Raw genomic sequence first — 15,320 nt, 5'->3', positions numbered from 1 at the left:
GATCAGTTTGCAGCTCCAGCCGTTCCCACCAGGTACAACCTTGTAGATGAACTAGGAAGCAATTAACTGTACACTTTAGAATAGTCCCTTTTATATTATGTGAATTTGATCTTCATTCAGTGGTTCATAGTGAAGAGCTTGAACTTTATAGTGGAGGATGTCTGTCACTCCGCTCACTGGCATTGTGAGCTCAGGCAGCTGTTACCATTGCCTGACCTCTCTTATTCATCTGTAAAATGGACATGACCACTGCACCCATCATCTGGGGCCATGGAGATGCAAATTTCTACATAGAACTCTTTAGCACAGAACAGGGAGCAGAAGGAGGTAACAAGCAGTCTGTGATTGTCCTGGGCAACAAAAAAGTAACAGCATGAGCTGTAGTCTGGGGGGCAGAACTCCAGAAAGTCCTTGAGGCAATTTATCCCTTTTAACCCCTAACATCTTTATGTATGCCAGAGAAGGGGTTTCATTATTGTTGATCCAGTTCCTAACTTCTGCACTCAATTCACACAAGAAGGGAACACACCCCAGAGTTTTCAAAGCACTGCAGCAGTATGGAAGGAAGCCTACAAAAATAACTTTTGCATGGAGTAGCAACCAGGTAAGGGGAAAGATGCTGGTTCACAACAGGTTTCTCAGATGCTGGAAATGAAGGGCCATTCTCCACAGAGTTACGGCACTTAATGATCCTGCAATTCTTTATCGCTTTCCCCTCAGTCAATCTTGTGGGGCAGGAAACAAATCTGGTATATTGGGGGTACTCTGCCAATACCAACGTCTGGGTTGTGAAGTCATTATCCTCAGGAGCCACTGGGCTGTCTATGGAGAAGTTCTGGAGGGTGGTGGTGAAGAAGAGGAATAACTCAGCGCGGGCAATTCCTTCTCCAAGACAGATACACTTCCTTGTGGGTACAGAGGGCCACAGGTGTGGGCCAGGCTGATATTCTTTGCCCTGTCATATCTCTAAGCTTAGCCACATGTGCTCATTGCACAAGTGTGACCTCTAATGTGCCATTTGAGTACACATGGAGGAAGTTCCCAGTGCTTCTGATAGTGGCTACAGATCTTTGAGTGGATGTTCATTGTTCAGTAGGAGTTAGGAGGTATGGTAGTTTGTAGTTTTGTTTGATTTCTACAGGGTTCAGTGATCCTATATGAGATAAGGACCCATTTGTGGGTATGTGTAATTATAAAAGTATGTGCACATGTATGAGGTAACATTTTTGGTGTCCTTCATTTCTCATATAATGAGAATATTACCCATCTCATAGGACTGTTTGGGTTAAGTTACTATTCATAGGACCTCAAGCTAATATCAGTTCGTATTAAAAATATATACTGTAGGAACTCTTTTATGATTTTTTTTTCTGAGTGGTAAGGTATTTCTGGGGCTATGTGGCTTTTTCTGTCTGCCTGTCTTTATGTCTGTCTCTCTCTCTGTCTTTCTTCCTACTCTCTTTTTTTCTTTCCTTCCTTCCCTTTTCTCCCTGCCTTCATTGTTTTCTGGCCTCTTCCAAGAGTTTCAAGCATATACATATATGTACACTCATATTGCACATAAAGTAATAATTGAAACCAATACTCAACAGGTGTGATCTGTGGCCCACAACTTTCTAAGAGGTGTAAGGAATCACAATACTACTTTAGATATATTGGGCTTGGGGTGGAATGAGAACAAAGAGAGCCTCTAATTGAGGCAAATGCTCAGAGAGACTTTCCCTGTCTTTCAGTGCATCTTCATCTGCAAATTAATGAACTTGGAAGGCCATGTAAAGGATGGGTTTCAGGGCATTCCCAATGCCTTTCAAATCATTGGGATCTTGTGCCTACATGGAGGTATCTGAGGCAGTACCCCCTTCCCTTGGATACATCCAAAAATTAGGAGACATGAGCTTAGAAGTACTCAGGGAAGGCTCCAAGGTGGTCCTTCTCCTGGAACTGGTTCTGTGGCCCAGATTTCTCCAAAATAGTCTGATGCCTTCTCTACACACCCTGTCCCTCTGGGGTACCCTTTTTGACAGATTTTTCATTATGCATCTTTGGCCCATTATGCATCTTTTTTCTTATCAGAGTAGCCTGCCTCTGTCTTTGTCTGCATACATCAGGCCCTGTTTCTATGTCTGTCTTTTTTTTTTTTTTTTTTTTTTTTTTTTGGTACCGGGAATTGAAGTCACAACCTCCTGCTTGCCAGGCAGGCACTGTGCTGCTGAGCTAAATTCCCAGCCCCTGATGTCTGTCTTTTATTATCCTCTTCCCTTTCCTGCTTTCTGCCATATTAATCATCTTAACTCCTTGGCTGTAATTGGATCTGATTTGTTCTCATTCAATCTCAATCTCTATTCCTCTCTTTCATTCCCTGGCCAAACTCCCCCACCATGTTGTCTCTTCCTTTCTGTCTCTTTGCCACTATCTCTCTCTGAATCATTCTTCTATATCGCTGTTGCTTATCCATCTACCCCTGTTCTTACTTCTTTACATCTCTGTTTTCTATACACTGAGGGTAGAACTCAGGAGTGCAGGAACTGATCCAACCACCCCACCAACTATCCCACTGTTCCCAACTCTCACTGAAAACAAAGCACAAGAGGAGGCAATCACACCATGTCACTGAAGTGACTGATGGAACTCAAGACTGAAGACTTGTTACTAGCGAATTCCTTCCTCGCAAAAGATAAGAAAACTGGACATTAGGGTTTCCCCTGGGGGAAGCCTATAAAATTCGATGTGAAGATGCCAATTCATATAGAAAATTGGAACCTAACTCAACATGTAAACAAACTACAATGACTTGAGAATGTACACTTGGAATAGATAATCAAGTGTCAGCCAACCTTAGCAGTCACGCTTCTGGCAATCATAGGCTGCAAACTGTTGAGACACTTCCACACAAGGCAAAACCAGATAAGAGTTTAATAACACATGTAAACTTACCATGAAGTTCCAGATCTAAAAAACATTGTGTTCAAAGTTGGAGAAAAGAGAACTAAAGCAATTGTCTGGTTCGTTTGATTTTTACATGGTTCAGATGTTAAGTCTACATGTGATCACCGTCAAACTGGTAAGCTGGGTGAGCATGAGGGACATCACAGTACAGCTCCTCTGCAGCAAAGTCATATCACTTTTTATTATATTTTAATCAGATAGTATATTTAATTTATACTCTTCTTCCAATAACAGAACTTTTGAAACTGAATTAAAAATTTGTTATTGAGACAGTGTCTCACGATATACTTTAGGCTAGATTAGAACTCACTTTATACCTCAGGCTGTCCTTGAACTCACAGTGATCCTCCTACCTCACTCTCCTCAGTGCTGGGATTTCAGGCACGTGCCACCGTGCCCACTGAATAAATATTTTTAAAATGTACAGGAACCTAAATTACAAGAAATTGACAAATAGCTTTTTTTTCACTGTCTATATTCTAAAAAATATATTTATAACAGTATGGATATCTTCATGCTTTATCAGTGTGATATGGACAGATACTAAAATAAAAATTTCTTCATCTAGCAATATTGGTCCACATCGCTGGAAGTAAGGTTAATGCAAGAACAGCCTGAGACACCAGTCGTGGTGGTGCAACCCCAACGCTTGGGAGGCTGAGGCAGGAGGTTTGACACTGGTTTGAGATCAGCTTGGCTACATAGTGAATTGAAGGTCAGCCTGAACTACATAGTGAGACAGTGTCTCAATAAAACAAAAAAAGAGAGAAAGAGAGAGACTGAGAAATAAACTGGTTTTCAGCTCTGATGTGTTTGAGTGTTGTTTTATAGTTTAGTGCTGAATTTAAATTTACCTGGAAAGATTTCTATTTAAATAATGTTGGAAACCTGGTGGCCCAGATGGTGGCAGCAAATAAATATGAATTGTGTTTCCTCAGTTGAAAAAAAAAAAAAAAAAAAAAAAGCCAGAGTGGAGCACGGGAACATGGACAGATGAAAGTGTCAAGACCTTTCTGAACTCCACAGTACTCTAGGGAAAAGCAAGCTCCTCTCCTAACCCTCTAGGTCCTGCCCAACCGAGCTCTTCACCCGGTCCCCTTTCCTAAGCTACACACCAGAGATTTTTTGTTTATCAAATGCATCATGATTCCACATTCAGTCTCTTTGTCTTTGCGGTTCCCTCTCCCTGAGATGCTCTTCTCAGTGGCTGAGCAGTACTCACACACGAGGCTTCAACCTAGAAACCTGTTTCTGAGATAAGTGTTTTTTCATCAAACCACCAAAATTAGTCAATATATCCTATTTTGTTGCCCCAAAGGCACTTGTAGAGCACTATCATGACCAAGAATAGTAATTGCCCCCTACATGAATATACTTTGTCCCAGGCAATCCTAAGTATAAGGTGAGCATTAACTCATTTAATTACATCATCATTTGAGAACTGTTTGATGAATGTCCATCTCCCTTGCCATACTTTATATTGCCTGGGTCAAACAGTATATGATTTACTTAATGCATTATCATTAGCCTCCAATGGAGTACTGGCTTCAGGTTAAGGCTAATACATGGGGTTTGCTTGCTACTATTGTCTTCGTTGTTGTTCTTGCTGTTGTTGCTGTTGTTAGTCCATGTTCACTGTATGTGCAGTTTTCCATCATCTTATGGAGTGGATGTGTGTGTATAATCCAGCTTGGCTCCTTTTTTTCATCACCTTCCCTTCCCTCCCACCTCTGGCCCTCCTCCTTTCCCATTTTGTTTTCCTGTTGATATTATTAATCATATCTGATTTTTTGACCTACGAAGTTTGCATTCATGGAGGTGATTTGATTCCTGTACATGGCATCTTTTTATTCTACTTATTTCCCACTTCCCTTGCACGTCTCCTTTGCCCTTGGTCTCCTGGACCCCTTCCCATTTGCAAGAGATCCATCCCTTTGTCTTCTCCTACCCATCCTTCAATGTGCTCTTTGCTAGTACTTTGCCTTACTCAAATGAGAGACACACACGTTGTTTTCCTTTTTTGTTTTGTTTTAAAAAGAATTTTCTCTACTCAGAGCTTTTTTCAGTACTGAGGATTGACTCCAAGGCTGTGTACATGCTAGGCAAGTACTCTACCGCTAAGCTACCTCAACAGTCCTTTTTTATTTTGTGTTTTTTTTTTTATTTTGTTTTGAGACAGGCTCTTGATTAAGTTACCCAGGCTGGCCTTGGACTTGAAATCCTCCTGCTTCAGCCTCCCAAGTAGCTCAGATTACAGGCATAAACGACCATTTCTTTTGGGTTTAGGAACTGTATACTTGCCAATGGTCCTCCTTACCAAGATGTGCCTTCAGGAGACAATATCTCTGCTCAGGTATCTTCAATGGCTGCAGTGAAGGTGGACTAGGATGGTTGGGTTAAAGCAAGTGGAATATAACTAAAGTGCTCAGTAAACAAGTGCATGCCACCCTTTGTCTGAAGGAGAGAATGGGAACCTCTCTCCTGTATCTGGGAGAGGGGTACCGGACCAACTTACCCATGGAGAAGGGAATAAAAGCTTCACTCTTCCTCAGTGCCCCCTTAGCATCCAGAAAGTGATCAGGGTTGAAGGTGTCTGGTTTTTCAAAGTGACGTGGGTCAAGGAGAGCAGTGGGCAGGATTGGGTACATTTCTGTGCCCTGAGGAAACATGACAAGATCAGAAGATATTGCTATTCCCTGCCCTCCACATGCAAAGTCATAAGTAAGTAGATAGAACAAAACAAAATGAAAGAAGGTTTCCCTGTTGAGAAGCCAACAAGCAGTTGAGATGTGGGTTAAGAATCCAAAGTGCAACAAAGATGTGGAACACCAGCTTGTCTCACCTTGGGGAGGACGAACCCTCGGAAGGACGTGTCTTTGGTGACCACGTGGGACACACCAATGGGGAGGAGGTCCGCAAATCTCTGCATCTCACAGATGACTGCCTCAGTGTATGGCATTTTGGTTCGGTCATCCAAGGCTGGTGGGCGGTGTGAGCCAATCACCTGTTCAATTTCCTTTTGGACTCTCTCTGCACAGAAAAGGGGACAATGAACCCCACATCACAAAGACATTTTAGCAATGAACATTTTTTCTTTGGACCTTTGAGCCAGAAAAGCCCTACAGAAAATGTTTATACCATTCACATCCTCAAAACAATCATCCGTGGGTGAGGGAAAGAGGGAGGAATTAACAAGAATTTGCACCTTTAAAATCTAATGAACCCTATAAATGAGCTCCCCTCTTCCACACCCATCCAACACACCACCATTTTGCATGAACTCCAAACTTATATGATGAACTTATATGATGAACTCCAAACTTATATGATGAACTTATATGATGAACTCCAAAATTCCTCCTCTAAAATCAACAAGACACGAACTAATATTTATTATGCATGCAAGTGTGTCACTGCTAGGTCCTAAAACATATAACAGCAGAATAAATTAATAAATTGATTCAGAAAAACTGGATGATAAATGAGTCCATCAATCGATCAAGTCAATGGCTAAATGAATAAGTGAAATGATTGATGACTGAATGAGTTGAATAATCCATGTGTATAGATAAATCATTTCAATTTATCAATCATATATTATGAATTAATCTATTAATAGATGGTTCACAGACAAATATGTCAAAAAACTCAACTAACAGAGAATCATATGAATGCTAGATTTATAGAGGAATGTATAACGAATAAAGTAGTGAAGGTATGAGGAAATGAAGAAATAAATGGAGGGAAGTCTTAATGAAAAGTAAATCCAGACGAGATAAATGAGTTATGAACTGAATAAAGGAAAGAATGATGGATGAAAGAAGCATCAATTGAGAGACTGCTGATTAAGCAATGAAATCGTGTTCAAAGATAGATGGATGGGGAGATGCATGGATAACTTAATAAGCCAATGAATCAGTGATAACTATCAGCGTTCAAAGGATCAGCTCGAGTCAGCTTATCCACGTAAATGAATAAACCAATATGTTTTTGATGAAAAATAGATAAAAGAATCAATAAATATACAGGTGAATTAATAAACAAATGGATGGATGGATGGATGGACGGATGGATGGTTGAGTGGTTCAGTTTCCCAGTGTGATAGGTAAAAACAGTGGAAAAACAGGTCAATAGATTTTTCATTCACCTCTACATCCCCAGGACTTGCTTATATGGGAGCTAGTCCAAAGCCTATAGAGTTTGTGGCATAAGTGCCAGTGTTTCCTGTCATCCATGAGGTCCTCTCACCCCAACTCTGAAACCCAAAGGTCATCACAAGGCCTTCCCAACTGGCTGTCCGTTGCCCACCTGTGATATGGGGGTATTTGAGCAAAAACAGGAAGCCATAGCGGAGAGTTGTGCTGGTGGTCTCCGTGCCAGCAAAGAAGAGCGAAAGCGAGGTCAGGATGAGGTTCTTGTGGTGGAACTCAGTGTGCTGGTCAGCCTTGTCCTATGTCTAGAGCAAGGTGATAGGAGAGGATCAGGGAAGACCGAAGACTTGCTGCAGAGAGGTTCATCTGTCCCCCTGGAAACGCTCCTTCTGTTTCTGGGACTCAGGCAATCTGGCCCGCTTTACGTTTCTCTATCTTTGAGTTTCTCTCTCTCTCTCTCTCTCTCTCTCTCTCTCTCTCTCCCTCTGTTTTTCTTTATTCTACCTGACTCTGTTTCAATCTCTTTCCATCTCTTTGGCTTATTTCTCACTTTTGGGGGTCCCATTCTTTTTCCTCCTCTATGGGTATTTTATTGCTTTTTTTTGGCCCTTTGCCCTGATTTTTTCTGCAGCTAGTCCTTGCTTCTTTCTCTTTCCCTCCCATTTCAGTTTCTCCTTCCCATCTTTTGCTGCCTTCCACCTCATCTGCATTTTGCTTCTGTTTCTCCTGATTTCCCTCTTCCCAGTCTGTCCTGCCCATCCTCTGTTTTCCACTCCCCCCTCTCCTCCCCTACCTCTTTCCTTCCCTTCCCTTCACATCCCCATCCTCCCCTCCTATCCATTCCCCTCTCCCTGATCTCACTTTGTCCATGCAGAGCAGGAAGGTATCGATGAAGTCTCTGGGGCTGTTGGGGTCAAGGGTGTCACGGTGTTCCTCCACACTGTGGCCAATGAAAGTGCTGATTCCCTGCAGGTTTTTGTAGATTTCCCTGTGTATGCCAGGAAAGTGTTTCAGGATGTTGGGGAAGAGCTCAAACACCTGCAAGAAAGAAAGGGCAGCTAGGTCCACATAGGCTCAGTTACAGACTGCAGAGGTAAGAAGCTGTTCTGGGCCCCAACCTCCATGGGGAAGCCCTATCCCTCCATTTCTCTCTCCTCTGAGTCTACCTCTCTCCTTCTCCTCAGGAACACACACACACACACACACACACACACACACACACACACACTACTTTTGTGCCTCAGAATCTGTATCATTTATTTTCTTTTCTCTGTCTTCTTTTCCTCCCTTCTCTCTTTCCCAAGCCTTCATCTTCTTTGTCTCTTTCACTTTATTTCTGCATCCCCGTGACTCCCTTCTTTTTCTCAGCCTCTTGGTCCCTGCTCAGCCTCTCTCTCCCTTCAGGTCTCAGTGTCCCCACCCCTCTGTGCTCTCTGCACCCCTCTCCGAGCCCTAAGTGGATTTCCGGGCCCCTGAAAGCAGGGCATCATTCCCCCTACCCTAGCTGCTCCCCTCACACCCATCCTCTATCATTCCCCCACCTGGCTGGAAAAGGACCTGATGAGTGGAAAGGACTTATAGAACAGGTCCAGCAGCCCCAGGAACTGGTGATCTGTGTAGTCAAAGCGTTTTCCAAAGACAATGGAGCAGATGATGTTGGCCGTCACCGAATGAAAGAGGAATATGGGGTCCACAAGGCCTCCTGGGGAAAAGAGCGGCACTTCATGAGTCAAGATTTAACAGCCTGGTGAACATTTGGCTGCTGTCCTGTCTCTGTGCCTGCTGTCACTCCATAATCAAAGATAAGAATAACAGTGAACTCTGACACTCCTCAGCATGCACTCTGTGCCAGGCTGTATTCTAAGCACTTCTCCTGTTATTTTAACTTAATTCCTCCACAACATGGTAAGGAAGGCATGGCTCTATTATTATCCCCCATTTCATAGATGGATGAATGATTCATGATTAAATGATTTGACCAAGGTAACCCAGCTACCCATTCCTGGGGCCAGGATTCAGACCAAGCAGTGCAGAGACAGAGCCAGAGCAGTTGGCCCCTTCCCTGCTTCTTACCACAGCTCCCACTCTGTAACCTAATAAAGTGAAACCCTGGGGAAGAGGTAGTGCAGCATGTGCAATCCATTGCTTGTGCAAGTTTAAAAGCCCTAATCACTTCCTCACCTCATTGTCCAAGTTCAAAGCCCAGTCACTCCCCCTGCATCTCTTCCCTCTTCCAGGGCTTGGGTGAGAAGGAGGAAGGCTCTGAGCCCAAGGACATCAGATAGGTAGGGTCCTCTGTCTCTCTCTCTGTCTCTGTCTCTCTTGTCTCTATCTCTGTCTCTGTCTCTCTCTAAAACTCTTTCTCTCTCTTTCCCTCTCTTTCACAGCCTCACCTGTGTACTGTCATTCCTTTATAGACCTTTCCTTGACACTTGGTCATCCATTTCTAATTGTCTGTCACACTTTCTCTCTCCCTTTATTTTTTCTTCCTCTCGGAGTCTCTGCCACTCTTATCTCTTTCTCTTCCTTTTGCTCCCTCCATGTCTGTCTCTTTTCCTGTCTCTGCCTCCTTCTGCTTTCCCTCTCAGTCTCTCTGTCCCTGTTGCTTCTCCCCAGCTTCAGAAACTTCACACATGACAAAGACCTGACATGAATGAAAGAATGCTAACCACGGAGGTGCTAACACAGAGTCCTGTCACTTCTACCTCCCTGTTATTGAGGACCCAAAAGTAGCTGAAAATGCTTCACAAGAGCCGAGCACCCACCTGCCTCTTTACTCACTGTCTGCTTGTCAGCACTTCCTTCAAGGGAGGGAAAATACAGCTCACTCTTTTCACGTCTGCTGTTCTTCTTTTTCCTTTTCCTTTCTTTCACACAAGCAAGCCTTGTGTAAAATCTTTTGACGCATACAATTAACCCATAAAATGATTTCCGTGGACATAAATCAATAGCGTGGAGTCACTCAGCCTATTTCTCCAAGTTATTCTTGGACACTCTAAACCTCAGCTGCTTTCCTGCCTGTGCTGCTCTGCTGCGAATCTCTGTTCATTTCTATTCCATCTCTTTCTGTCCTGATGCCTCTGTCTGTCTCTATTTCTACCTGTCTCTGCCCCTGTGCAGCTCTCTGTACTTCTATTTCTGTGCACCCTGCCCCTTTCTGTATCCTTGTCTTCCTTTCCTACCCACCCCACCCTCACGACTCATCTGGGATTTCCACAGCTCTTCTACCATACACTGAGCTTCCTCCTGAATCCGCTCCTCCATGCTCCACTTTCCCATCTCAAAGTCCTTCATGGTGGCCAAAGAGAATCTCCCAAGGGCCTTTCAGGGTTCCCCATTGGCATAGGCCACCCCTAGTGGTTGTAGGAGACACATGGTTTACACGGGAAGATCAAGGAGGTGGGAATCCTCTCCACTCCTTTCCTCCTTTCTAAACTTCAGCAAGTCCCATCCTCCAGCTCCCCCGACCCCAGTGCCTTTGAGGTCTTCACCATATGCCTGGAGGACAGACTTTATGGTAGCAATTGTACCCCAGCCACAGAAAGCCTCAGTTTGATCCACCAGGGCCTCCCGTATGAAGTCATGACAGCAGGACTTCAGGCCTTGGCTTCCAGTACAGGGTGAACACATCTCCATATTTCTCTTGGAACTGCCAAGCATACACACATCAGGGTTGCTATTAGTCAGTATATGCACCAGTTGTTAAACCATTAAAATGCTCGAATACATATTGGTAATTAGGTGCCGCTCACAGGACCATCTGTCCCTCTCAGCTGCCTTGCTCCCTTCCTAGTACCCAGCAACTAAAACCTCAGAAATTGAAGTGATTCTCAGGTGATGAAGTGGCATTATTCTAGCGTTGCAGAGACAAACAGACCTGCAGACCTACAGCTACTAGGCCCAGTTTCCACTCCCACTGTCAGTGTGCCTGTGAGTTAGTGCCATCTGATACTGAATCTCACCATTTGTCTTAGTCCATTTCATGCTGTCATAATAAAATGTGTGAGAGTGGGTAATTTATAGAGAACATAGTTTTTTTTTGTATATATATCATTCTTGAAGCCTAAAGGTCCCAGGTCACAGAGGTCTGGATCTGGCTACGGCCTCCTTTGCTCTACTGTGCTGTGGCAGAAGGTGAATGATCAGAAGACATGCACACAAGAAAGGGGTCCAAACTCACGTGCACAGTAAACCCACTTGAGTGATCATCATGGGAATAAGCTCTCATGACCTAATCACTTTTCAAACACCATACCTCTCAACACTATTGACTGGTATTAAGTTTCTAAAAAATGAACTCTGAGGGGCACATCCAGACTATACTTTTCCAGCCCTGACCTGAAATTTCCTGTCCTTCTCACATGCAAAATACATTCACTCAATCCCAATACCACCAAAAGTCTTAACTCATCCTGGCATCAATTCAGAATTCAGGGGTGTCATGAATGGAACCAAGGCATGATTTCTCCTGAGGAAAATCTCCTCCAGCTGTGAACTTAATACAGTTTTGAGACAGGCATAGGGGAGACATTTCCATTCCAAAAGGGAGAAATGGGAAAGAAGGCAGGGGTGACCGATCCCATGTAAGTCCAAAACCCAGGAGGAAAAACAAGATAGTATGTCTGTGATATATAAAAAGCAACTGGGCCACAGTTCCCAGCTGAAACTCACAGAGAGAGCAAGGAATTTCCCACCTACTTCCTGGGGGCAGATGGGCCACCCAGGAGCCTGCTGCCATTACAGACTGAATTTCTGCCCTCCAGGCACCGTTGACACACAGGAGGTCCTCACTCACAAGCCCCACGGACTTCTATGGCTCGGGGCAACACATTTGGCCCTTCCCAATGAGTGTCCTGTGCCGAGTGAGTGAGTGCTCCAAGAGCTGCTGGTCCAGTGGTTCGAGTCCGTGCTTTACTTTCACACAGACCACCTAGAGGGTCACAGGCATGGGCAGTCTGTGATTGCTGCCTGACCGGCCTACATCTGGTCCTGTATGTGTCCTGAATTTACTGGAGACACAGCATCAGGTAGGTCACAAACTGTCAACCCAGAAGTTTGTGTCTCAGTTTTTTCTTTACCCTGCTCTGACTGGGGACACAGGTCCACTGGACCAGGATTGTCACACCAGTGCAACCCGAGTGTGGGCAGTGCACATGACCTAAACTGCATGGGGACACTGGATCAGATGGTCTGTCATTAGCTGACATCAATGCCAACATATGAGATCTGGGTTAACTAGATACAAATCGAAAACTGCTAGAAAACCAAAGACTAAGCAGTGCTTCTTGGGGGTCACTGAAGGGCAAACCTGAACAACAGGAAAACTGGGGACACTAGTGGCCTTTGCTATGCAGCCACTGAAGATGGAAACTGAGCTTTCCACATCTGGTAGCAAATATGACAAAACAAAGGACTAAAACACAATCCCAGAACTCCACCCCAATCAGAACAAGTCCAGGACATATTGGCATAGGAGAATGTGGTAAACACATGCCTGAAATAACTGAAATGATTGCAATGCAAGTAAAGAAAGAACTCTGTAAGACCATAGAAGAGATGAGATCAGAAATAATCTCTCAGGCAAAAAATGAAATGACAATAATAATGAAGGAACTGCTCAAAACGTCTGAAGAAGAAACATATAAGAAAAGAGAAGAACAAAGTCAAGGGACAGAAGCATTCAATGAAAAATTTAGAAAGGACTTAGAACACATGAACTATACTCAAAGAGTTGTCCAGGAAAACAAAGCTGCCATTGAGCTGCCAAAACCGCTTGAAGGAAGCTGAAGATAGAATCTCAGACTTTGAAGACAGCATGGCAGCTAGTGACTGTGAAAGAAAGGATCTTGTAAAATCAACAAGGATCCAGGAAAAGTCAATTCTACAGCTGCAAGATGAGGCAAAGAGGAATAATGTACGACTTATAGGAGTCAATGAAACAGCAGGAGGCAACACAATTGACATAAAAACAATATTTGCAGATATAATAGCAGAAAATTTCCCAAGCCTGGAACAAGAACCTGATATACAGGAAAATGAGACGTTTTGAACTCCAAACAACCACCACCAAAATAAAACTACACCCAGACATATAATAGTCAAGTTCCCAGATCTCCAGCAAAAGAACAGAATATTAAAAGCTGGTAGAGAAAATAAACAGATTACCTATAAAGGGAAGCCCATCAGAATCACAGCAGACTTTTCAGCACAAACTATCCTATAGAGAAGAGCTTGGAGCAAAGTATTACAGGTCCTGAGACAGAAGAGCTTCCAACAAAGACTGATGGACCCTGCCAAACTATCCCTCAAATTCAACGGAGCAAAAAAATATTTTCACGACAAAGAACAGTTGAAGAACTTCATGAGTGCCAAGCCAGCATTACAAAGAGTAGTAAAAGATAGTTTAGATGGAGAAAAATCTGACTACAATTTAAAGAACAACAGTAGTATTGAAACATCAAGAAGAGCAAGCAAGTAAACAGGTAGAAAAAGTAGGACACCAACACAAGTAAGTAGCGTGACAATGATAAATCACTACATATCAGTTAAAACTATAAATGTAAATGACCTCAATTCTACAGTCAAAAGAAACAGACTGGGAGAGTGGATTAAAAAGTCAAAATCCAATGATATGCTGCATACAGGAAACACATTTCACTCAAAAGGAAATCCATAGACTAAAAGTCAAAGGACGGAAAACAATCCTCCATGCAACAGAAACCCACAAAAAAGCAGGTGTAGCTATTCTGTTTGCAGACAATGTGTAAACCTCAAACCAACAACAATCAAGAGATAAAGAAGGTCACTACATAATTGTCAGGGGAAAACTGCAAGAGGATGAGATAACAATCATAAGCATGTATGCACCAAATATTGGAGCACCAAATTACATGACAAATCTTTTTTTTTTTAATTTTTATTTTACTTTAAAGAGTAAAAGAAGGATAACATAATAATGGGGGGGGGCTTACCAAATTACAGATGAAGGTGTAGTAAATTATCAATGGTTATTATTTTATACATTGTTGTCTACAAGATAGTTTCTCAGGAAAACAAATTGACCAATAATAGTGAGTTACAGACAAAAGAGATAGGAGATTATCAATAGTTGTTGTACTTTGGTATCTTCAAAGTGGCTTCTAAGGAAAATAAATAGAGCTATACATGAGTGACCTATTGAGTAATCATTAACTTTTCTTAATGGTTGTTTTAGGAAACACATAATGATAGACATGCATCCATTTATGAAATATGATATGAACAAAATAAACATTGCAGAGTTATGGATAGATTAGTAGGAAAATATCAATGGCTGCTGTAATACATGGTGGTATCTTCGAAGTGGTTTCTCAGGAAGACAGAGATATGCAGGAAGGATCTAAAAAGTACGTACAGCCTAAAGGTTGTCAAAAATCAAGTGAGCCATCTGGGGTGAATGTCATTTTTTCTAGCATTTTCCCTGCAGCCTCCCATCGCATTGGGGCCTCACAACCAGTTAGTGTCCTCTACCCAACTGACAGCACAGGCAGCAGGAATCCTGCTGCAGACTTCTCCAGAGCTTCAGCACAGCCTGCACTGTCAGGGGAAGAATGGCTTCCAGGGAGTCTCCGCAGGTATTGTGCAAGGGTCTCCTGGTTTACAGCTTTTGAATGGGTCTCATGACCCCAGACTACAGGACCTCCCCAGGGTCTGCCTGCATTCTTATGTTCTCCACATCCTTGTTCAGCAGCTGCTCCTCCGCTGACTCTGGACCTTTCTGGTTCTCAATGGCAGGAACAAGAGTCACCTGTTCTATGGCATGTATTCCCAGGGGTTTCTCCATGTTTGAATAATTCACACATGTAAAACAAATCTTAACAGGCATGAAAACCCATATAATTAAAAACACTATTGTAACAGGGGACCTCAACACCCCATTGACACAGAGATAGGTCAACTGGAAAAATATTAGCAAGGAAATAACAGATCTGAACCAAAGCTGTGAAGAAATGGACTTAGTAGATGTATACAGAGTGTTCCACCCCACAACATCAGAATACACATTTTTGTCAACTACACGTGGCACTTTCTCTAATATAGACCACATTCCTGCCCATAGAGCACACCTACCAAAATGAAAAAGAATTGAAATTATCCCATGTATACTATTAGACCAGAGTGGAATAAAATTGGAAATTAATAACAAAAGGAACTGTGAAAACTAGATAAACACTTGGAAATTAA

At 42.9% G+C, this 15,320-nt stretch overlaps 1 pseudogene; it reads right to left on the bottom strand.

The window, feature by feature from the left end:
• Positions 1-716: 716 nt before the first annotated feature.
• Positions 717-14,919, bottom strand: LOC102026584 (annotated as a pseudogene).
• Positions 14,920-15,320: the final 401 nt, after the last annotated feature.

Source organism: Chinchilla lanigera, unplaced genomic scaffold (assembly GCF_000276665.1).
Source record: "Chinchilla lanigera isolate Chin_1 unplaced genomic scaffold, ChiLan1.0 scaffold00177, whole genome shotgun sequence".
NCBI classification, from domain to species: Eukaryota; Metazoa; Chordata; class Mammalia; order Rodentia; family Chinchillidae; genus Chinchilla; species Chinchilla lanigera.
The sequence above is the reverse complement of the archived record's forward strand: the minus strand, read 5'-3'. Positions and strand labels throughout refer to the sequence as shown.